Source organism: Sceloporus occidentalis, unplaced genomic scaffold (assembly GCF_023333645.1).
Source record: "Sceloporus occidentalis isolate IW3139 unplaced genomic scaffold, rSceOcc1.0.p SCAF_3, whole genome shotgun sequence".
Classification (NCBI taxonomy): Eukaryota; Metazoa; Chordata; class Lepidosauria; order Squamata; family Phrynosomatidae; genus Sceloporus; species Sceloporus occidentalis.
This window is the reverse complement of record NW_028316983.1, coordinates 210,976,915-211,000,707: the sequence shown is the minus strand read 5'-3', so window position 1 is coordinate 211,000,707 and position 23,793 is coordinate 210,976,915. Positions and strand designations below refer to the sequence as shown.

General features: G+C 40.4%; 1 pseudogene; it reads right to left on the bottom strand.

Annotated features, from left to right (window-relative positions):
• Nucleotides 1–722: 722 nt before the first annotated feature.
• The window catches only part of LOC149317435 (protein CFDP2-like), a 36,610-nt pseudogene continuing 13,539 nt past the window's right edge, over nt 723–23,793 (bottom strand).

Sequence of the window (23,793 nt, the reverse complement as noted above, 5' to 3'; positions counted from 1 at the left end):
AGAAAAAGCCAACAAGAAAACCTGGGCAGGAGAAAAGGCAACTGAGCTACTTATGGCCCCCTGCACTCCCGGTTTTGTGTCCCCCAGGACCCTCTTTTTTGCTGGCAGTTGCCATAGCAGGGTGCCCTCCCCGAAAGGGCTGGGAAACCTGAGCAGAACGTGTGCAGGAAGACCTGGGATGAGCCCCTTTACAATTATTATAACAATGATCATATCTACACTGTGTACGAGTACAACGTCCTGCATTAAAGTCCCAAGGAAACAACGGCCTTAAAGACCGTAAAACCATCCATCCAGTTGGCAAAGGTGTGCTTAGCAGGATCCACCTTTGGCTCATGCTTTGGCTTCTTCGTGGATGTAACAGCTACCGCTTCTTTTCCTTTAGGCTGAAGAAGGGAAAAAACATCCACATAGCATCCCCTCAAAATGCTCTTGCGCACTCTCTTCGACAAGTGCGCACCAGGGGGACGCTCACCCGGAGAATAGATGGGGAACTCAGCAGCCAATGGATCAACCCACACACCCTGAAGTCCGGGGCGCCAAGCCCTCCTCTTAACGGCCCAGCAAGGCAAACCAGGAACCAAAGCATGCTCGACCCAAAAACCATCCCTCCCCAACGGCACCGCAGGATGATCGCCACCTTCAGCGGCAGGCTGGACGGCCCCATCCAAACGAGCTCTGTGACGTCTCCTTTTGGCCTTGTGCTTTCTTTTCTTTTCCTTTCACCGATCATCCGATGAAGAAGGTCCCAGCATGTCGTCCTCTTCCGATGACGTGGAAGACGACCTAGAACTGGATGAGCTGGAAGAGCTGGATGCGTGCCGTCTAGAAGGTTGAGATGCAGGAACAGACGAGCTGGACACCTGACGTCTGGAAGGCTGAGATGCAGGAACAGGTGGTGTTGACACACTAGCAGATAGCCCCGATGTAGTGGCCTGCTGAATAAGCTCCGCAATAGACTTTGACAGGGTGGCCAAAGCCTCTGGGAACAGTCCTGCAGCCGCACTAGGCTGTGACGAAGATGTATCAGTAGAAGGCATACCCACAGAGAGATGTCCCACATACGAATCTCTGCTGGAGCCCGATGACCTATCTGGCCGAAATGGCACCTCACTGGGGCTTTCTGTTGAAGTAAAATGCTCCGAATCTTAGACCTCTTGGGAGTCTTAGGAGGCATGTTAGAAACTCTTCAAGCTCTCTCAGAGGAGAGCAATCAAGTCCAAAAACACTTGTCCTTAGGCCCAAACAAGGCCTGCTGAGGCTCCCTCAGAGGAGAGCAATCAGGTCCAAAAAACACTTGTATTTAGGCCCAAGCGAGGCCTGCTGTGGCTCTCTCTGAAGAGAGCAATCAGGCCAAAACAGTTGTATATAGCCCCAAGTGAAGCCTGCTGTGGCTCTCTCTGAAGAGAGCAATCAGGCCAAAACAGTTGAATATAGGCCCAAGTGAGGCCTACTGTGGCTTCCTCAGGGAGAGCAATCTGGCCAAAACAGATGTATATAAGCCCAATTGAGGCTTGCTGTGGCTCTCTCAGAAGAGAGCAATCAGGCCAAAAACAGTTAAATATAGTCCCAATTGAGGCCTGCTGTGGGAGAAGGCTCAGCTCCTCCTCCCTTCCTGCTTGGCTCCTAACCATCCGGAGCCAAGCGCCGACTGAGGGCCGGGGCTGGCAGCATGGCCTATATAGGCCTAAGCCCCGCCCTCAGTACCACCTGACCAGGAGACTCCTCCTCCAGGGCAGCTGAACCAATCATCTGCCCTGGAGGACCGGAACTCCCGATCACCGAGCCCAGCTCCCAGAGCGTCGCGGGGCGGAAGGGCCTCCCTTTCGCCCCGCGCACCAATAGGGAGCTGGGGCAAGCCCCAGAGCACTCTGGGGCTTGTAGTCGTTCGCTGCGTCTAGCGGCAAAGCGGTCAGCCCGCCGAGTCGGGCAACCGCTTTTTGTTATATTCTTCTGTTTCTTTGCATTGATATACAGTGGACCCTTGCCTTATGCAGGGGATCTGTTCCAGACCCCGTCACGTAAGGTAAGTTCTGTACATGCTTGAGCCCCATTGAAACTAATGCAGCTCATGCATGTGGCGTGGTACGTGCACCATTTCCTCTTTGTCGTGCGGCTTTCAGTGTAAGCTGAAAGCCACGTATGATGCAGACGTACTGTATAATAGTTCTCTTTGTCCCATGCACAAGTCACTGAACAGTTTCATTCAGGATTCTGACTCTATTTATGTCACCCCTTACTTTTGCTTCTTGCCTATCCTGAACTGTTTGAAAAGTTTCATCTGCCATCTAGTGAGGCTTTTTGTCTCTTTGGCTGGAGATGGTGCATTCTTGTGCCAAACCACTTCTGAATAAATCTTGCCACCCACCCAAAAAATCCCTGTTATAGCTTCACCTTAGGGTTGCCCGAAGTCATAAATGACTAGGCATTTGTGGAAGGCATCCAGCAATAACATTAGCCATCCAGTGATGTCCACACATCAAGCTGTCTCACTGATTGCCTAAAGAATGTGTTTTCCCTGAAGTCTTATTGATATTATTCAGTTACATTTTTCATTAATGTCATTCTATTTCTTCTTTAGATTTTCATTTCCCAGGTAAAACACTTTGTAATCATCTAATTGAAAATGTCCCAGTCCTGTCTGCTTTAGATCACTTACCCAGGTACAGTGGGACCTCCACATTCACTGGGGTTAGGGGGACAGGACAGTCATGAAAGTGGAAAAAACGGAAATAATAGAAAACATTTTTTTAATCTGACAGTCTACCTCTAGGAATCTCCACAACCAATGAGAGGCAAGTTACTATCCTATAGGATTACAACAGACAAGCTGAACAGACAGAACAGAAATCATATTACTATTATTATAACAAGTCAGTTAAAGATCTACCCAATCTACATGTGAGTGACCAGTTTTGGATACAGCCAAGAGAGCAAAGTGTTAAGGAGTGGGACAAATCTGAGATCCAAAGTTAAGTATCTCATTTGAGGTTGTAATTTGGCATGGCCAAGTTTTGATAAGGTATCAAAGACACTTATGGAGGAGCAACCAACATGTAGGCAATTTAAACAGGCAGGATATGTCAGTAGAGTAGTTGGCCCAAAAACTGGAGGTTACACAGATTCTCCAGCACAAGTACATGAGAGATTGCCCAGTCTATATTAATCTCAATCCTGTTTAGAATACACTGGTTTTAATCACCACCAGAAAATAATAGAATCCCCTCCACCAAAACAGATTAAGACTTCAGAATGCTGAATAGGGATGCAGTGGCTTAGCAGTTAAGACACTGACTCTGATGATCGCAAGGTTGGCAGATTGGCAGTTCGAAACCCAAGTGTGGTGTGATAGAGTGAGCTCCCATCACTAGTCCCAGCTTCTGCCAACCTAGCAGTTGGAAAGCATGTAAAAAGGCAGGTTCCACGTTGGTGGTAACAGTGTTCTGTGCACCAAGTAATTCCATGTTATTTTTTGAGGAACAGACCCAAAAATCAGAAATCACATCTCTGAAAAAGACAGAATTTAAGGCCTTTTAAAAATTCAAATGTGAGAGAAACCAATACTGAAAGATTTTCCCATCTCTTCTCTATATGAATGGTTTCATGTGTTATTATCTGCATCACAGAATTCAAGTCTGGCTGCTTCAGATACTTCATGGACTCTGTGTGATTGCCTGTGGCAGCTGCAGCAATCATGTAAATCATGAAGACCAATTATCTACCTGCTTAATGGAAGTACCAGTCAGTACAACATATAGCTCTGTGAAATCTTGGCTCTCTTGCAGTCCTGCCAACAGTTCCTCAGATTCCCTGTGGGCCAAGAAACATCTGAACTGAATCACTGAAAATTGAAGCTATAGCAAAATAATCATTGGATTACTTCACCACATGGCCAGGGGGTGGGTCATCTTGAGATTATTTTTATTGCGTGTATTAGCTCTTCGCAGTAATAAAACCTTGGATAAGCTTTCATCCATAGGCTATTCTATCCAAAGATGAAGGCCTTCCAAAGAATCTGTAAGTGAAATGAAAACATTAAATAGAGCACAAACAAACACAGAGTTTCTGCCATGGGTAAAAAATAAATAAGAAGGTCATATATGACTCTTCCAGGCTTTTAAGACCAGTTTTAAGGACTTTTTCTACCACTAAGTGTTGGAAAGATTGGGATGTTTTTGTGGAAAAATCCAAGCTGTGCAATATTTTCCCTATGGTCATTCACCTAGCACTAGCTTCACTGAGTTTTAGACACCAAGTTAAATCTAATTTATGTGGACTATTTCATGTGCTGATGCTTTTAACGATTGTTTGCAATTTTTACTGCTGCTACTGGATTTTATCTACAATACAGCTTTACAGTAATTTTATTGTTGTTTTCAGCTGGTTTTTATTGATCTGCTGTTTTTATTGAGTGTATTGTGACTTGCTAATGCTATTATGATATTTTATATTGTCATTTCTGCTTGGAATCCAACCTGTGGGGTCTATCCCCAAAATGGAAAGGCAGGGTAAAAATATTTTTTTTAAAAAAAATGTTTCAAACCAAGCAAATAAATAAAATACTTGACAGTTTCTATTATCCACATTTAAGGTTTTTTGTTTTTTTTTTTTTGTTTTAAATTATTTTGCCTTCGTGATGTTTTGGATTTCAGCTGTCAGCAGCCCTAGACAACCCAATCAATAGTCAGTGATTCTGAGGGTTGAGCTCCAAAATGTTTGGAGGATCAAAGGTTGAGAACAACTGTACTAAGAGAGGTAGGACCAGAACTGAACATGGAATTTCAAATGCAGTCAAATCATGGAGCTGTATGGGGAAAAAATATTTTGGCAGTCTTGTTTTGGACTACATGGAGTGTACAGAGTGCTGACCCAGTCCATATATAATACCTCCTAAAAGATCCATGGAGGTCTTGTATTTTCCTGCTCCATATTTATTTATACTTTATGGATCTTACTAACAGTACCTTAGACAGTTGATGCTCATTTTCATGTCTCGTTTTTAAACTGTGGCATCTTAGTGTCAGAATCCATAGGCATAGTTTTGTCAAGTTGGCATGATGATATAATGATATTAAGAGATAAAGATATGAAAGACTGGTGATACGGTGGTTTAATGCTGTATAGTATGTTGGCTGTCGAGAAGGGGATACCAGTCATTTTAAATCCAAGCCTAGGAAACAGGAGGGGCAGATGGCAGTGGCAGAAAGGAGTTGTAGTTTTATGACCTCAATCATCCTGCCATGGATCTGAGCTGTGAAACAAGGATGATCTTATTCCTGAAGGGAGATAAAATGATAACATGGGAGAAGAAGGAGGGAAACATGAAGAATCCTTTGATCTGGATCAAAGGGTTGTGATCAGAGTTGGAAAGAGGGGCTGGAGGATGGGACTGTATTTGTGATGGTCCAAGGGGGAACTCTTTCAGTTCTGATACTCAACCCAGGGCAGGACACTTTCTGTCTTGATATCCAGGATAATCTCTAGTTTCTACTATACTATGATGCTGTCTTGGTTATTGGGAATTGGGTCCTCTGATCCTGACACTTAGCAACAGTGTTTCTCCTGTTTTCTCACCATTTCCCCTGTGCCCCAAGAATCATAGCAGTAGTGGCTTAGGGGTCATTCAGACATTTTTTTTTTTAGTGGGATGATGAGAAAAGCTAACTCACACATTCCAAGTTTGTTATTCACACCATGTTTTCATCGGAACTGCATCTTTGTATCTCTCCATGTTCTACACTCACCAGCCCTCTGCCTCCCACCCCAATGGTACTGGTGACCCCTCAGAGAAACTATTCCTAGATGGGTCTCTCGAGGCACCAGCACTGGCAGCAATGTCTCCCACTTTTCCCTGGAGCTGCTGGCTGCCAAGAGATGGTGGGCGTAGGGGGGATACTGAGAAAGTGAAAGTCCTCTCCCCTCATTGGAGGGGAAAGACACAGCTGGGTATGCAGGATTAAATCCCAGGTCTGTTTGGATTGTTAATCACAGTTCTGATGCAAATCTTTTTTTAAAAACTTAGGAAAATAACCTGGTCCTGATTATCCTGGATTAAGTGAGTTTTTTTGCCACCAAAAAAAAAAAAAAAAAAAAAACCTATAATTGAGTGCATTTGAGATGCATGTGAACCTGGATTCATCCCAGATTATTTTCACAGTGTATATAATGCCTTAGAGAAACCTCTCCCATTTCTTTTTAAAGTAGAATCATAGAATCATAGAGTTGGAAGAGACCGCAAGGGCCATCCAGTCCAACCCCCTGCCATGCAGGAAATCCAATCAAAGCATCCCTGACAGATGGCCATCCAGCCTCTGTTTAAAGATCTCCAAGGAGGGATATTCCACTACACTCTGAGGGAGTGTGTTCCACTATTGAACAGCCCTTACTGTCAGGAAGTTCTTCCTAATGTTGAGGTAGAATCTCTTTTCCTGGAGCTTGCATCCATTGTTCTGGGTCCTAGTCTCTGGAGCAGCAGAAAACAAGCTTGCTCCCTCCTCAATATGACATCCCTTCAAATATTTAAACAGGGCTATCATATCACTTCTTAACCTTCTAGCCATTCCCCCTCTTTTATTTCTAGGACGTCCCTTGTTTAGATCCCCCCCCCCCTTGAAGCTAGTGTCTGCTGCAATTTGGGCAACATCCAAAAACACTGTCAAATTTTGAAGCTTCTACCACAATAACATGCTGAGTTATGGCAAGCCTTTCCTTTCCTTTCCTTTTTCTTTTTTACTTCTAGGAATTCCTACTTTTTGAACTAAAACTAGGAACTGCTGCTTGGATTTTTGGAAAAATTATGCCCCCACTTCTACTTCTTTACTTATTTAATGGGAGGGGGAGGGTAGCCAGAAAAGTCTATGAAGATACATGGGTAAAAACATTCTCCAGATTTGTTCTGCCCTAGCTGAAAAGCACCCATCTTGAATCTCAGAAGGCAGTCAATTAACTAATAAATAATTTATAGCACCTGAAACACATATGAATGGCTTATCTACATCAATATCAATATTGATGCATCAATATAAAAGACAAATCCAGACTTCCACGGGTGTTTATATAAGAGACAAGGTAGTGTGAATTACATTTATATACAATTTTATTTATTCAGGTGCTGAATAAATTCCCAAACACAGACATCTCCAACTGTACTGGTTTATGTGGAATCTATAATGTTACTATCTTCCATATTGCTGGCAATTCATCAATAACTTTAATGAACCATTTTACCATGCATAAAATAGAAATGCATGCAATTAACAAAAAAAATGTAATAAAATTTATGATGGAAGATGTTACTATGACTTAATTCTTAAATTTCCTCCAATAGCAAACCTTAAGACTTAAAACCATCTGTTTACCTACCACTGAAAATAAGGCACTAATACAATTTCACACGATGCTGCTGCTGTAGCAATACAATAGATTATGTAATAATACTGGAGTTTGTGGCAAGTTTCATTTCTCTTTCCTCCACTGCAGCTAGTTGCCCTAAGAGAAGTCAGCTAGGAAGGTGGATGCCTCTTGAACAACATCTCATGGTGTTTTGATTTCAGTGGCACATGTGGCCTATGCGAAAAATTGGAAATCAAAGGTAATACCCTCAATAGAAGAATGGAAGCTAAGAGTATATGATCTGTTAACAATGGATAGAATGGCAATGTATATTGCAGGGAAAACAAACCAAGAATATGAAAACAAATGGGAAAAGTTTCAAAAAAATGTGGTACAAAGTAGGATGAATAATATATTTAAAGTATGAAATAATTAAAGAAATAGGACTTTAATTTCTCAAACATAATTACTAATGAAGGATAAAAGTAACTATGGATTGCCAAATTTGAATTACTATGCAACTGTACATAAGTAACAACGCAAGATGGAATTCTTTAATATTTTTATTTTTATTTCATTTAATTTTACTTTAATTTCTATGCCTTTGATGTAGTACACTCATTATATAATTGAATAAAATTTAATAAACATATATATATTTAAAAATAATAAAAATCTCATGGTGTTGTGTGGAAGAAGTTGTCGCATAAGCTTTCATACACTTGATCTGGATGCATTGATGGAACTGATGCTAGGAAGGACTTTTATCATTAGACTGTATGAATAGCCATGGAAATGCAAAACTTGTGGGTATGGTGGTGATTTGACAAGTTCAGCTTTAACAATGGCTGTTTGGGGACAAAGGCATGAGGGAAGATGTTGCCTAAAGTCTGGGTAGTGGATGTCCATATGAATGGTGGGAGGGAGTTTCTGGGAAGGTTTTCAGTGGGTTAAAGTGACTACAGGCTAGGGATGGGTTGGAGATTTCATTTCAAGCCCATTCACTTGTTTAGGCCCATAAGCCTTGCATGAGCCATCATAATTACTATTATATGCATGCTCAGTGTTCATTTCTGCTGCATGATAGCACATCCATCTGCCATTATAAATGAAGACCATCTAACCAAATGAGAGGTGTACTATCTTGCTTTGGCAAGAAAACAACGTGCTTAACATATATTCAGCTATGTGGATGAGATCTGTGTATAATTTACCTAGTTCCAGAACAAACTTGCTGGATGTAAAAGGGAATTCATGTAGAGAAGGGTTGCTGGAGAGGGCAACAAAAATGTCATTTCAATATCAAAGCAGTGTGCATATTAGGGTAACATACCTTCTTCCTAAATGCACAGTGCCTGGGACATAGATCTAAGGAGACACTTGGTAAAGACCTTTGTCTCAAAAATAAAAAGGAAAGGAAATGCCTTGCAATCAACAGCCATTCATGGGGAAATTGTACTCAGGGGGAAAAAAGAGAGCTCATCAGCAGATTTCTTATCAACTCCACAGGCAGTTCCTGTAAACTTAGCTGTAGCTGAAAAAGCAAATTCAAAAACTGAGGAAAACCCAGTGACTATCTTATTAGGCTTAGCTGGTTGAGAGGGAAAGAAAGCAGTGCTGGAATTTTAACTTGTAGCCTATCATAGTAAATGCATCCTACAATTAAGCAAGATAAAGAGTTACCACCTGAAGCTTTATGGACTGTCACTAACTATGGATGAATAAGTTTATATACCTGAAATTTGTCACTGGATATGATTTATCAGTGAGTACAAACACCATTCCATTAGGACTTCATGCACCATTCTGAGACAGTCTTGTATAAGGAACAGTCTGTTTCAGTCTCTTTTTACACATTTTTTTAAAATACAGACATGTAGGACATAATAATTCTCCTTCCCCCAAATGACCAGCCAAAACAACAGCCAGGATAATGTTTGTTTGGTCCAATTGTGAAAACTGTAGGTCCCTGATCAACAGCTGACTGAATTGGTGAATCAATTAGAGCAATGGTTGGCAAAGCAAGATTAGAGTCAGTTAATGTTATACTTTCCTCTCTCCTTGCTGAAACACCAGCTAAAATCAAGAAAACATCCAGGGATATCTGTGTTGGCCATTACTTCTGGATGTTTTCTGGATTTTAAGATACCACATTATAGCCGTAACAGAGGAATCCTAAAGAGTCAGCTAGTGGACTGGGACATTCCTATCTGGGGTTTCAACCTCCAACAGAGGTAAAACATTTTTCTTCTTTGGACTGGATTGGCATGTTTTAGCTTAACACCACCTGAAGTTTTCCTGATGCAAAAGCATGGAGGCTTCTTGAGAAATCCAGTGCCTAAATTAGGCAGAAATCCTCTGCCTAAAAAGGGGGCCTGCAACCTCACAAGGATGGAGACATACTGGATTGCAAAAGAAGTGCCTTTGTTGTAATGCAAACGGATGTTAAATTTCCTGGACTCTGAAAATCTCCCAGTTGCCACATGGCCAGAAAGAGGAGGTGCCAGCCTGCAAGATATGCTCCTCCTTACCATCTTAACTAAGAAGAGAAACAGCAAAATGCAGGCCTATGACTAACATCTTCAATTTTTTCTCTTGTTTGCTTTGTAAAACCTTGCCTAATAAAGACACCAGTGAAGCTCTGAAAGCTTGCAACATGGATAGTGTGCATTTTGGTTGATCAATAAAGGTAACACTCTTTGTGGATTTTTGATTGGACCAGATAAAATGTTTAATCAGGAATGGTAAGATCATATGACAAACCACTAGGAAGTATATGACAAGTTCCATCACAAGGCATAATGAGGCAACCACCTCAGATAGCAAATGTTTCTGGGCAGGTCATGAATATTCCATGCCCATAGAGTTGTATATGGCACGTGGTTTCTTCTACAACCTCTAAAGTAGGCTGATGGTCTTGAGAGCAATGGAAGTACAACTCAGCTGCCAGACTAGTTTGCTTTTGTACACAGTGTTGCAAAATATCTAAAGCCAGTCTTGAGACAGTAGATCACTTCATATCTGGCTTCTTCTGTGAACAAATTTTTGTTCTAAGCTGGCAAGGCTGGAAGCTTTCCTAGTATCGCAGTTCCCAGGGTCTCCTATTTTAGGAAGCCATTCCAGTTAAAGAGTCTCAAAAAGTGATTTCCATTTATAACTTAGATGTATCTCTTTGAGCAGTGCCTTAAAGTTATATAAATGTATCCGCCCCTTTCCATGGTAGTATCAATAAATCACGCGTCACCCATACTATATTTGCTTATTTCATTTTATTTTTTTTAAACATTTATAAGTCATTGTAAAATGGCTTATATATAAATAATCAGTGATAGACAATACAATAAAACTAAAGCACAATTAAGCCAGACAGCAATGCCCACACATTTCTTCCTGTTAAGGGGTAGTCATAGCCTAACTAGTAAGTACTTCTTAAGATTAGAGCAGATGCCTAGCTAATATAATGCAGGCTTGTTTAGGTTTTGTTTTTTTTGTTTTTTTTGACAGAGCTTGGGAAAATTACATTTTGGGGACAATTGCTGTGCCAATTGGAAGATTCTGGAAATTGCTACCCCCAAAGCAACTCTTCCAAGTTCTGCTTTTTCACAAAAGGACTTCACACTAAACAAATCCTTCCATGTGATAATCAGAAGAATGCAATATGCTACTGTAAGCCTCTGTGAATCTTTCCAATAAAGTGACCATCATCAAATGGTATTTCAATTAGGAAAGTATAGACGGACTAGAGAGATTACTGTACTAGAAATGTGATGGAACTAGAACAGCTCTTGTGATGAAATAGAATCTACACAATTAGAGATGCTGTACTTCTGAGCATCAAGTGCTGGGTGGGGACAAAAGTAGGGACAGACAATTGCATCAGGAATCTCTTGTGGGATCTCAGAGCTCTCAGGTTGACCACAATGGAATAGTGAATCAGAGAGACCTTTGGTCTATTCTAGCAGCGCTTTTTTTAGTTTCTTATGTTAATAAAACATCTGTAAAAATTCACACACTGCACATCTGAGAGTTCAGCGTTATTACATCTACAGCTGTGTGCTATCTAGATTATTCTAATTCTCTGGAGACATATTATTTGTACATTTTAAAAATACCCAGTTTCACTGTTTAATTTTTTCTTTATATTATCTCTTGTACAAAAGTTTTGTCAAACACATCTGGTTTCAGACCTGCTGTCTTGCTTGGTTGTTCTGTAGAAATTTCTATAGCAAATTATTTCCAGGGCTTTTCTTTGAGGTCACCACTGGAAATGGTTTTTAAAACTTGATTAAAACATTCTATTTTCCAACTGGCCTAAGGGCGCTAAGTGGAAGAGTGTTTGTGCCTGGTATATTTCTTAACCAGAAATTCTTCACAATCCATATTCTCTGAACTGGGATCCAAGATGTAATCTCCCACTGGACTGAAAGCTGTTTATAAGAATTAAATTGTCAATGTTTAAGTAAGATTTCCACCCACAAATTTTTAAATACAGGAACATAAGAAAAATCATGCAGGATCAGACATAAGAGCTGTCCAGTTAAGCATTCTATTCTTGCATGGACCAATTAGTTGCCTATAAGAATCAATAATCAGAAGTTGGATCATTCCCACTTATATTCCCCAGGACCTGGTATTCAGAGGTTTGATGGCCCTGAGGGTCCTGGAAGTATGGAATCATAAAACTGCACAATTAGAATGGATCCTCGGGGTAATCTAGTCCAATACCCTGACTATGCAGCAATCTACAGCTAAAAATTCTTGATAGATGGCCTTCTAACCTCTGAAGAAAAGCTTCCGGTTATGTCAGCCTAAATGTCATATATGAGAAGATTGAATTGTAGGGTGCATATGCACTGTACAAATAATGCCATTTGACACAACTTTAACTGTCACAGCCCCATCCTAGAGAATCCTGAAATTTGTAATTTTGTGAGGCACCAGCACTCTTTGGCAGAGAAGGCTAAAAGCCTTGTAAAACAGGATTTCATAGGACAGAGCTACAACACTTGAAATGATTTCAAGCTGCATTATTTCTACAGTGTAGATGCACCTATACATGATGACAACCACCCTGAGTCCCAACTCTGGAAGAAAAGGGTAAACAAAGTAATAGAGTAAAATATAAAACCTAGTTTCAAAACACACTGCAGAAATAATCCAGTTTCAGACTACTTTAACTACCCCAGCTTAATGCTAGGGGATTCTTGGAACTGTAGTTTTGGGAGACTTTTAGCCTTCTATGTCAGAGAGTGTTCTGCTGCCACAAGAAACTACAATTCCCAGGATTCCCTAGCACTGAGCCAGGGCAGTTAAAGTCATCTCAAATTGCATTTCTGCAGTGTGTTTTGGACCAAAGTTATTTTAATTACTAGTTTCTGTATTTATTCACCTCTCTTTTTAGCCCTAAATCTATAGTATACTGATTATAAGAATATCTCATGGCTGTTGTTGATGTGTGTCTTCAATTTTCTGAGTTATGGCGACCCTAAAGTAAACCTCTCACAGGACTTTTTTCCAGCAAGATATATTCAGGAGGGGGTGTGTGTCATTGCCTTTCTCTCAGACTGAGACAGTGTGATATACCCAAATTCTATGCTCAAACCACACTACCACACTGTCTCTCAATATCACATGGATATCCTTTCTTATTTGATGACTTTAAAAAGTCACATGAATCCTGAAATGTTTCTGATTATTAGGTTTGCTGTTGAAGAGAACCTTTATTTTGCAGGTTTAATCTTGGTTGAAGGCAGGTGAGCTGAGCATTGGTATAAGCATTGAAGGAATAGCAAGGAATTAATATTAGAATATTACAATATAGAGTGTTAATATCAGAATTATATGTGATAAAAGCAAGGCAAACTTTTGTGTGCAGCCTTGTTTTTGACAGTTCTTTGTGTATACTACTGTATTTTTATGGGGTAGGACTTCACTGACTGGCTACTGTTAATTATATATTATATAACCTGTTGCCCAGAACATGCTAAGAATATACACTAAAGATGAAAACAAATCTGTCAGAATAAATTGTAAGTGTTTGTTGTTGTTGTTGACTTCAAATCATTTTGGATTTATGGCAACCCTATGGTGAACTTATCATAGGGTTTTCTGGGGTTGAGAATGTGTGACTTGCCCAAGGTTACCTTTACATTCAAACATTGGCTCTTAGCATTAATTGCCATTGTGTATATTTTCACCAGTTATTAATTCTGATAGCATTTTAAAGGAACTTTTAACTGTTGGTGCCTATTTATGCTGTTTGATATATCAATTTCCATGAGAAAGGCAAGAAATTGAAAGTATTATTTAAAGACTAGAACTGGGAATACCTGTGACAAAAACATGTGTTTCAGAGACTATGTGTTGTTCGTTGTCTTTTATTCTGTATGAACCTTTAACAATTTCATATCAGTTGTTTGTGCATGGGTGCTAGGTACCACTGTTACCCTGTACTGAAGCTTGAGGTTTGGAATTATCATGATCAACAACAAAAACAAAAAGAACAATTTTTCAGTTTCAGTGAAGAGTAAGGTTGAGGCATCTGCGGAAGTAACCCAAGTCCACCAAAGCTTATGCTATACCTTCTTCACATAAGTTAGTCTCAAAGATGTTACAAGATCCCTTTTCATACTGAGAAAGGGACAATTATCTTAGCACGGGACAGGGACAGCTTGGATCTTTGTCCTCAGTTCCCACATGGTCAAGAAGAGAAGTGGCCTTTGCCAACACTGAGATTTCTCTAGACCAGGCCTGCACAACTTGGAAGTGGGCAGGGTTCAAAATTAAAATTGCCATAGGTTTAATTAATTATTCTAATGAATCCTTATTAATTACTAATTATTAATTATTTATTATCAATCACTAATTATCACTAATTATTAAGTAGTTGTTGTTAATGACTAATAATTAATTAATTATTAATATTAACACTATTAATTCCATTCTCCACTGCCACCACCCTGTTTTTTCTTGGGAGAAGGCCAACCAGTGGAGGAACGTTGAGCAGGTAGACCAGATGTCATAACCAGAATGGAGGGAAAGAAACCACAAAATGTAGGACATTCAAGAAAAATGTAGGTGACATTACAAAATAAAAGCTAAAAATAATAATATAAATTCACAAAATTTATAAATAAAAATGCACAAAAAACCTCCTGATGCCCCCCATGCCATTGCACTCTCACCCCCCTGGCAATTCCCTCCTTAGAGGTAAGAGTCAACTGGGAAAGCACATCTCACTCCAGAAGATAAGTTTACTTGAGTAGTTTGCATTCTTAGGCCCAGTACATACTGTCCCTTTGTGATGCCCCACACACCCCACAACCTTAGCACATGATGAGGGCGTTAGTGCTGCACAGCACCATACAGACAGCATACGCAGCAATGACACTGCAGCTGCTCCACGTCCAAACAGCGTGACACAGCTGTGACATCATTGTGCCATCTCTGGCACTTTGCGGTGGCACAGCTGTGCTGAAAAAAGGAGCCACTTCTGTGCATTCCTTTTTTGCTGCGCAGCGATACCGTGCAACTTGGTTGCTGTGGTACCACTGCGCAGCAATGACAGGCGGCTCCCAGCCGTCTTTTCCTGGCACTCTGTACCATGCCTATGTCTTTCCAATTTATAATAACAGCTACAAAACTGAATAATGATAATAGCATATGGGCCACATAGGTCCAAAACACAGTGCAGAAATAATCCAGTTTGAGGCCACTTTAACTGCCCTGGTTCAATGCTACGGAATCCTGGGAACTGTAATTTCGTGAGACATTTAGCCTTCCCTGTCAGAGAGTTCTGGTGCCACAACAATCTACAGCTCCCATGTTCCCTAGCATTTATTTCTGCAGTGTGTTTTGGACCTTACTTTTTAGAAAATAGTCCAGATTTAAATGCTGCTTTAAAAATTATTTCCATCTCCCAGCTATAAGATGGTTGGCGGTCAGTCAGAGGAACTGGAACATGGAGGCTCCTCCTCCTCCCCCTCCTCCTCCTCCTCCTCCTGGCTCTTTCCAATGGGCTGCCAACAATCCTTTAGGGGGACGCTGGCTGCCTTTGGGCCATATGTTGTGCAGGCCATCTTTACTGACAACAGAAGTATCATGTGAAACAAAATATTGCCCTGCGATCCTAACACCATCATTTTTCTTTTCCTCTATGAATTTTAATATCTTTGCCTGATGAAGAAGCCAGTGAAGCTTCAAAAGATTGCATGATGTATTTTGTGCATTTTGATTGACCACTAAAGGTATCATTCTTTTGTGGATTTTGGATTTTTTTTTAATTTTTTAAATTATTTATTTATTTATTTATTTATTTATTTATTTTGTATTTTGTTGCTTGGCTATCCCTGGAGATGCTACCTATGTGTCAAGTTATCTAATAACTTTATGTATTTCAAGAAGACAAAGATATAATGTCTAAAGTGTCAAATAATACTTTAGACAAGTGTTTTCGTGAACAATGCCATTAGTCATATATATTTATTAGAGTTATTAACCAAACAGACATATATTTGACTATAATGGCAAGACATTGTGGGTTTTCCCAACTTTACTGCTCTGAAAAATAGGAAGGTACACAGATATTGTATACCAATACACTATAACTATGTGAGGTTTATAAGATGTGGAACCCTGTACATGGGTTGAACTACATTGTTCATTTTGGCTAGGTAAGCCCACTCTTCAACACTCCTTTTATGTCTCTGCGGACAACATTTCTATTCAACCAGCCCAGCAAGCCCGCAGTCTTGGTTTTATCTTTGATTCTTTTCTGTCGTGTGTCCCTCAGATCCAGACCACAGCCAAGGCTTGTAGATTCTTTTTGTACAATATTGCCAAAATCCGACAATATCTCTCCGCCTCTACTGCCAAGATCCTGGTCCATGCCCTAGTGATCTCATGACTTGATTACTGTAATGTCCTCCTGGCTGGGCTTCCTCTTTCCCACCTCCGTCCTTTAATCTCTGTTCAGCATTCAGCTGCACGCATTATCACTTCCACCCACCACTCTGACCATATCTCTCCTGTGTTGGCATCCCTTCACTGGCTCCGCCTCCCCTTCCGCATTCAGTATAAGCTCCTGCTCTCGACATTTAAAGCCCTCCATGGGCTGGCCCCTCCTTACTTATCAGACCTTCTTTCTCCTCACCTTCCCACTAGGGTCCTCCATTCTGGTAGTCAAGGTCTGCTGTCCCAGCCCAGGATTTCCTCTGCCCCATCCCGGATTCGCCCCTTTTCACTTGCTGCCCCTCACTCCTGGAACCTTCTTCCCCCACAAGCAAGAGCCATCACTTCTTTAACCAGCTTCAAAACGGAGTTGAAAACCATCCTGTTCAGAGAAGCCTTCCCAGTCATTGCATAATTGTCGCTTACTATTTGATGTTCTCTTGGTGCTTGTTTATCAAACCATTTCCTGAATTGCTATGTACTGTATATGTATTATCCTACTTCAGAGTATGTATTTTCCCTGGAAGCAGATTAACCATCCATTATGAAGCCAAGCCCTCCCTCCAGTCCATCTGACTTGGTCCAGGCCTTGGAGGTAGATAGGAACTGCTGGACCTCTTACCCTTTCCCTCCACCACTCCCTTCTCCTTCTGTGTCATGTCTTTTTAGATTGTAAGCCCGAGGGCAGGGAACCGTCTAACTAAAAAGATTGCATGTACAGCGCTGTGTAAATTTACAGCGCTTCATAAATAAAGGTTATTAATAATAATAATAATAATAATAATAATAATAATAATAATAAGGGTACTGTGATCTAGCACATCTGGTTGCCTGGGAGGGTGGCGCCACAAAAAAACATGAGCCGCATGTGGAGGAAAGGCCACAACTTTATTAACGCAAAACCAGCAACCAAAGGTAGGGTTGGCCAAAAGCATGAGGTCTGGATCATCGTACAACCCGCTGTTGTAAGATACTAGCAAGCCATATATCAGCAAGACATCGGGATGAGCTAGGGGCTAATGGAACACCCTCTCGTATCCGTGCAACCTATTGATTGCATTTAAATTAAAGCCCCTAGTCACCGGGAAGCAGTGTCACATTATGGCCCCCGCAATGGCCACAACACATGCTCTCATCACTCCCGTGTCCCATAGGGATTCCCGATACAGTGCACTTATTATAGACCATGCTCACCAGATCCAGACCCTCTGCTGCCGCCCCAAAGTTGTGATAAGCACCAAACACCCTAGGGAGGGCGGGTGGGAGAGCCAAGCAGCAAATGGTGCCGCGCACCAGACCACGAGGCCTTATAAAGGCCATGCCCAGGTGGGTGCTGGGAAGGGAGTCGCCCCGCCCCCAGAGCAGCCTAGCCAATCAGCTGCCCTGGAGGACCAGGGCAACCAACAAGAGGGGCCACCTTCCTCCTAGAGCGGCCCTCTGGAGGTGGAAGTCCCTCCCTTTCCCTCCCCAGCCACCAATCGCAAGCAAGCGCGCCCCAGCAAAGCATTCTGGGGCGCACCAAGAGCCTTGCGTCGCCGCTCCGGCGGCAACATGGCCTACCCGCTCAGTCAGGCAGCCGTCTTTAAGCACCAAGCTGGTGATGGCTGTACAAAGCCACCATTATATATTTCAAACTGATATTTGCCCAGTACAGCTAGTGTATCTCTGGTTTATGTATAATTCAAGCTTGTTTAGAATGACTCTGTCTTACACATGTACAAGATTGCATGTGTGATCCACTAAATATTCTCTAAAGCAAGGGCCCTTTGTTTTGTGGAATGTAGATTGTGGAAATTTCTTCCTTGAGAAAGTCCTGATTAATTTCTTTTCTAATAATTTTTTTTTGTGAGTTGTAGAAATATTTTCTTTGTATTCTGCCAGCCTTCATCCTTGATTTGTGTTTTCTCCCTTGGCTGCTAATAAAGCATATTTATTTGGATCTGAATGTTAGCTGTGCACTGTACTGTATTTTTAATCATTGTGTGCTGCCTTGAGGGTCTAGTATGAGTAGAAATTGTTCATAAGTGAATAAATAAATAAACCTATTCCAGAAGGGTCATTTCTGAAGGGAAGTCAGGTAGCATTTTAGTTAATTCCTGACTCCACTAAGCATATTAACAGTACTGCATCAGTGCAATTTTGCACAGGATTTTCAAATACCTTCATGTCATAATGGAGCTCTACTTACTGCTCACTTTCCGGTTATCCCTCTCTGTGAAATAATCAAATATCCAGATAGATAGATATAGAGATAGATGATAGATAGATAGATAGATTAGATAGATAGATAGATAGATAGATAGATAGATAGATAGATAGATAGATAGACAGACAGGTAGATCAGGAGCTGTGGTCTGCTGGGATTTTCTTTGAAAGTAGAATTTCATTTTCATTGTCACCATCATTACTATTATTGTTTTGGATCATGTCTTTGGTGAACAGGACTATAACTACTCTTCTCTGACTAGGACATTTTCACATTTCCTTCGTTTTGATTGGAATACATTTGGCCTAATTAGAAATGTGAAATCAGGGATAGATGATGGCAACCCCAGAACCTCACTTCAAACACTATTACTGGCATTTCAAGAAGAGGTCAAAGAAATAAACGACCACTCATTAGCCTAAGGCTATAAATGATCTACCAACCATACAGAAAATTGTCAGCCCCTCTGCCTTTTGTCCTCAAGGAGCCTGTGTATTAAACTAATTGTTAAATATAGCAAGCGGATTGACAGCTGAATAAGCGTCTACTTTGACATATGTAAAATAACAGAGTCTATGAGGATTTTATTGAAATGCTACTCATACATTCCCTCTTCCCACGCGCCTGTATGGACATCTGTGTGATTCATAAAAGATCTCTAGATTCTAGATAAAATGGACTTTTAAAAGATGTCCTAGGGCAAGTTTGTTAATTCGGACAATGAACGGCCATATTCATCTGAGAGAGGACCGACCAAAAATAAATGCAAAACAAAGCTGAGCTTAAAAACAAAAAGCAGACATTGATTTTTAAGTGCTTGGGGTGGTTTACGCTTTATGAGACAAATGTTGTTTGTTTGAATTATTTGTCAATAAAGAAATGATAATATAGCTTGGTTGGACTTGGTCTAAGAGTTAATGCTATATAATAGGTCTATTTTCTTGTTTGCTGGGAATTGCAATGCTCTTAATATTCTTTTTTCATTGTTCTTAGTATATTGACTATTTTGTATTCCTTACTTATCTCTCTCTCTTTCTCCTCTCTTTCTACATTAGTTTATTTTTATTTTATTTTTTAAAAAACCCATTCCCTTGGTAGACAGGCTGCACCTCATCTCTTTGTAACCATTCAAGATATAAGAATTCTTTGCTACATACTGAGTGAATGCACTGATAAGGAAAACAGTTTTCACACAGAATTCTCTTTGAATTGCTCTTTTTCCACATTTTGTTTTCAACACACTTTCTAAGATATTGTTTTTCGTGTAATAATGTCATAAATAATGCTAAAATAAATAAAATATGTAACATTTCCATTTATGTATTTATTGGATTCAATTATTTGTTATCTTTCTAATCACATGCACAGCAATGCCAAACAAACAAAGGAAAAGAATGATATGTTGCAAGTATTTGAATTTGTTATCTATTCTTTTTTTAAAGATGGCTGATTAAAACACATATAATATTAATAAAGCTGTGTGTCAGCTAGGCATGGATGGATCATTCTGGACAGTCCATTTACATGAATTCATTCATGTAAGTTTCTTTTTCTATATCAAATTGAAGCTTAAAAATCTGTACACATAATACATAGGCATGCATGTCCTCCCTCTATCCTCGTGGTCTTTGGACTTGCACCCCTCACTTATGCACGAGGGATGAATGGAGGGAAAATGAATTGCATTCTAATTGGTAGCTTTAATCAGGACAGTTTGAAGAAAACCCTCAGCATCCTATTGTCAAGTTTTTTTCTCATTTAAATTGCACATGGTCAGTTAGCTGAGAGCAACCCTACAGAACTCAGTGGGACGTACTTCTGAAAAGTGGTAGGATTGGACTTTCAGTGTCTTGACAATGAGTGCAAAGTAACAGGGACTACAGAACAATGAATTAACTCAAAACATGCAGTGAGCGTAGATTTGAACTGGGCTTCAAACTTTTTAGGTGCAATGCAACACAGGTCTCATCATCAAATTATTGCCTGTTAATGAAGAAATGGTAATATCTGCAAACAGTGTGAACTACATGGCTTTCAAACATACAGACACACTCACACTTTGAAGCCTCACTGGATATCCTATGGTCAACATGTGTCATACTGGATTTATGCAGGATTTATGCAGGAGTAAGAAACTTCTAAATACAAATAAAGAAATAAAATCCAAAATACTTTTAAAATCTCTTCTAAAACTTTCAATTTACAGAGTGTGAAAGTTTTTGGTAATGCTATGCTGTTCTTAACTTCACAGAGTAGGAACCGCAGCATGTGTTATTCTGGTACTAAACATGGTGGGTGGAATTATCTTGGTGACTTATCCAGGGATATCTAGGGGCTACCCCTGTATAAATACTTTTGAGAATATTATGTAAGGAGATATTTAGGTACCTCTTTGAGCAGTGCATTTACTCTGACTGCAGCCAGACAGTGCATCAGAACAGACCCCTCCAGCTACAGATTGACTATGGTTATGCACCCTGAAAGTGTCCTGCTGCTGTTATCTAGCCATAGCAGGGAGAAAGAAGCACTTTTCACTCTCTGGACATCCAACATATGTGTACTATCACAGCTTTAGGCATGCTTTATGAGTGTATGTGCCTTCAAACTTCCTGTCAACTTATGGTGACCTCATGAATTTCATAGGGTTTTCTTAGGCAAGGGATCCTCAGGAGCCCGTGTGGCACAGTGGTTAAATGACAGTACTGCAGCCACCCACTCACAAACCACAAGATTGTGAGTTCAATCCCAGCCAGGGGCTCAGGGGCGACTCAGTCTTGCATCCTTCTGAGGTTGCTAAAATGAATACCCAGTTTGCTGGGGGCAATTAGCTTACAGTTGTAGACTGCTTAGTGTGGTATGAAACAGTATATAAATGAAGCCACTATTGCTATTGGTTTTGACAGCTCCTTCCTCTGAAATATAGCCTATAGAACCTGATATTCATTGCTGGTCTGCCATCTACCCACTAACTAGAGCTGATCCTTGCTTAGCTTCAAGATCAGATGGGATCTGATGCCTTTAGCGTATTTATGCACTAGCAATATCAAATAAGATGTCAACCACTTCTTCCTATCACAGAGATATCAGTTGAAGCTGTATGGAAGCACAATGTTCTAAGCTGTTAGACTACATCTGAGCTCTGCAAATGCCCCATGCTGACATGTACTTACCAATAAAACATACATCTTCCTTATGAAGTCTATCAATAGGTCAGTCTTTTTAACCATTTTCACAGGCTTTGCTGAAGATGTGGGAAAATCTGTTTGATATAACTCATATCAGGGGCTTCATTTAACAGAAAAAGCAGCAAGGTATCATGGACCATATGCTAATTACACTTAGGTTCAGAGCTTCCCAACATTGAAACCTTACTTTTAAAAGTCCCTTCTGTAGTGTTCTGATACATAATCCCTTTCCCTTCAGGACTAGCCACTAATATTTTAGAAAGAATATTCACAAATGTATCGTCCTGGGAGAATAAATGTGTCTCAGCACATTAAGATACCATACTGAAAAAATAGTCAGTCACTATAAGGTATTTTGCATTTCAAGACTTCTTGTAAAAACCTTATTTCTCAGGGGTAAAAACATTCAACTCTTCCCCTGTTTCTATACAGAAAGTAGTGCATTTTAAATAAGATCAGAATGTTTGCCCAGATTAGTTAGTCATTTCTGGAGAGAGTCCAGATGACTATAGTTGTGTTTCCATGTCCTCCCAATATCTATTCAAAGTTTAGAGACATAGCCAAAATGTGGAATGTCAGTATCCAAATGGACCCTTTAGAACTTTTGAGACTAACTTCTTTTGTTCAGTTAGTCTCAAAAGTGCAACAAGATCTATTGAGAGTGACATCAATGTTGCACAATTTTCCCCTTCTCAGTTTTGCTTACTGCCAGCAGCTGAGAACCACAGATAGTTAAATTGGTAGAGTTGTATGCAGTGATCATGATCAAAAACCTTGGATGTGAAGGGGCTGAGGGGATTAAAAATTCTTGAGCGTGCCCTCCTCTATATACACCTGTTCCTTTTCTGCCCTTTTTGGCAGCTTCTCATTGATGCCAGGCTGCAAAGTTTGGAAGGCCATTTTGACCTCACTACTAGTGTGCATCCAGCTGGTGCTGCTGATCAATGGAATGATATGTAACTACAACACTGGGAATCCTGTCCTGGATTAACTTGGCCTTAATACATTCTCTTGGGTCATGGGAACAGAAGCTTTAACATGGAAAGGCTCTGAATTCACACAGCAGCAAATCTCAGGAGTTATCTTTCTTTCTATTCCCTCCAGTCACAGTCACAGAAGAGAATTTCAGAGTATAGAAGGAGGCTCTTGCTCTTTGTGATGAATAAAGCACAGTTTAAATTGCAAAAAGATAGCACAAAATTATTCCACTAGCTTCTGAGTTCAGTTAAATAGGTAGGTATAATGCAAAATAACTCCATTAGAGTCAATTGTCTAAACAGTGGATTGAATTCTGTCCTGTACATTTATACAATCCAGAGAACTACCTAATGGCTGAAACCAGTGTAGCCTTCCAAACAGCAAAAGGGTCCCCCACCCCCTCTCTTAATGTCAGGGCAAACAGCAGAGGAAATGGCTTTATACACACTGGTACTATTAAGTAGTTTGCTTCTCATTTTACCCAGCTCCTTCCCTGAGAGCACAATAGAGACAATTAACCGGATTTCGATTAACTGCTTGAAAAATCACCACCTGCTTTCCCCCCCTTTCAGAGTCACTTAGACCTTTTATTTCTGACCTAGATTTAGCGAGTGCGACAGGAAAACTAGGCTAGATTTGTCACACTGAAAGTGAACCTGTAGCAAATTAATAGCACAGAAAGCCAAGTACCTGTTGAAAACCGCTTCCAATTGGTCAGCTGTTGCCTGTATTATGGTTTCTGTGGAAGTTCATAACATCTGTAACTAACACACACACACACTCACACACACACACATGGGTTCATTGGGTAATGCTCATATCCCACAGACTTTTCTATGAGTAATAGCTGCTTCATATGAATTTGGGGAGGGGGACATCGGACCCTGTGAATGTCACATTGCAGGCAATTCAACAATTTATTTTGAGAAAATGAATGTGCATGGATAACTGTTTTTTCTACCCTACTGAAATAAGGCAATAGACCAGCTCATTTGACTATTATACTTAGACCTTCATCTTCTTCATTCATGGTGAGATAGCCAAGGTCCACCCACTAGAACATCAGAAGGATAAAATGGCAGGGCTGTGCATTGCTGTGCATTGCTGTGCATTGTAAAATGACATCTGTTTTGATGACATTTT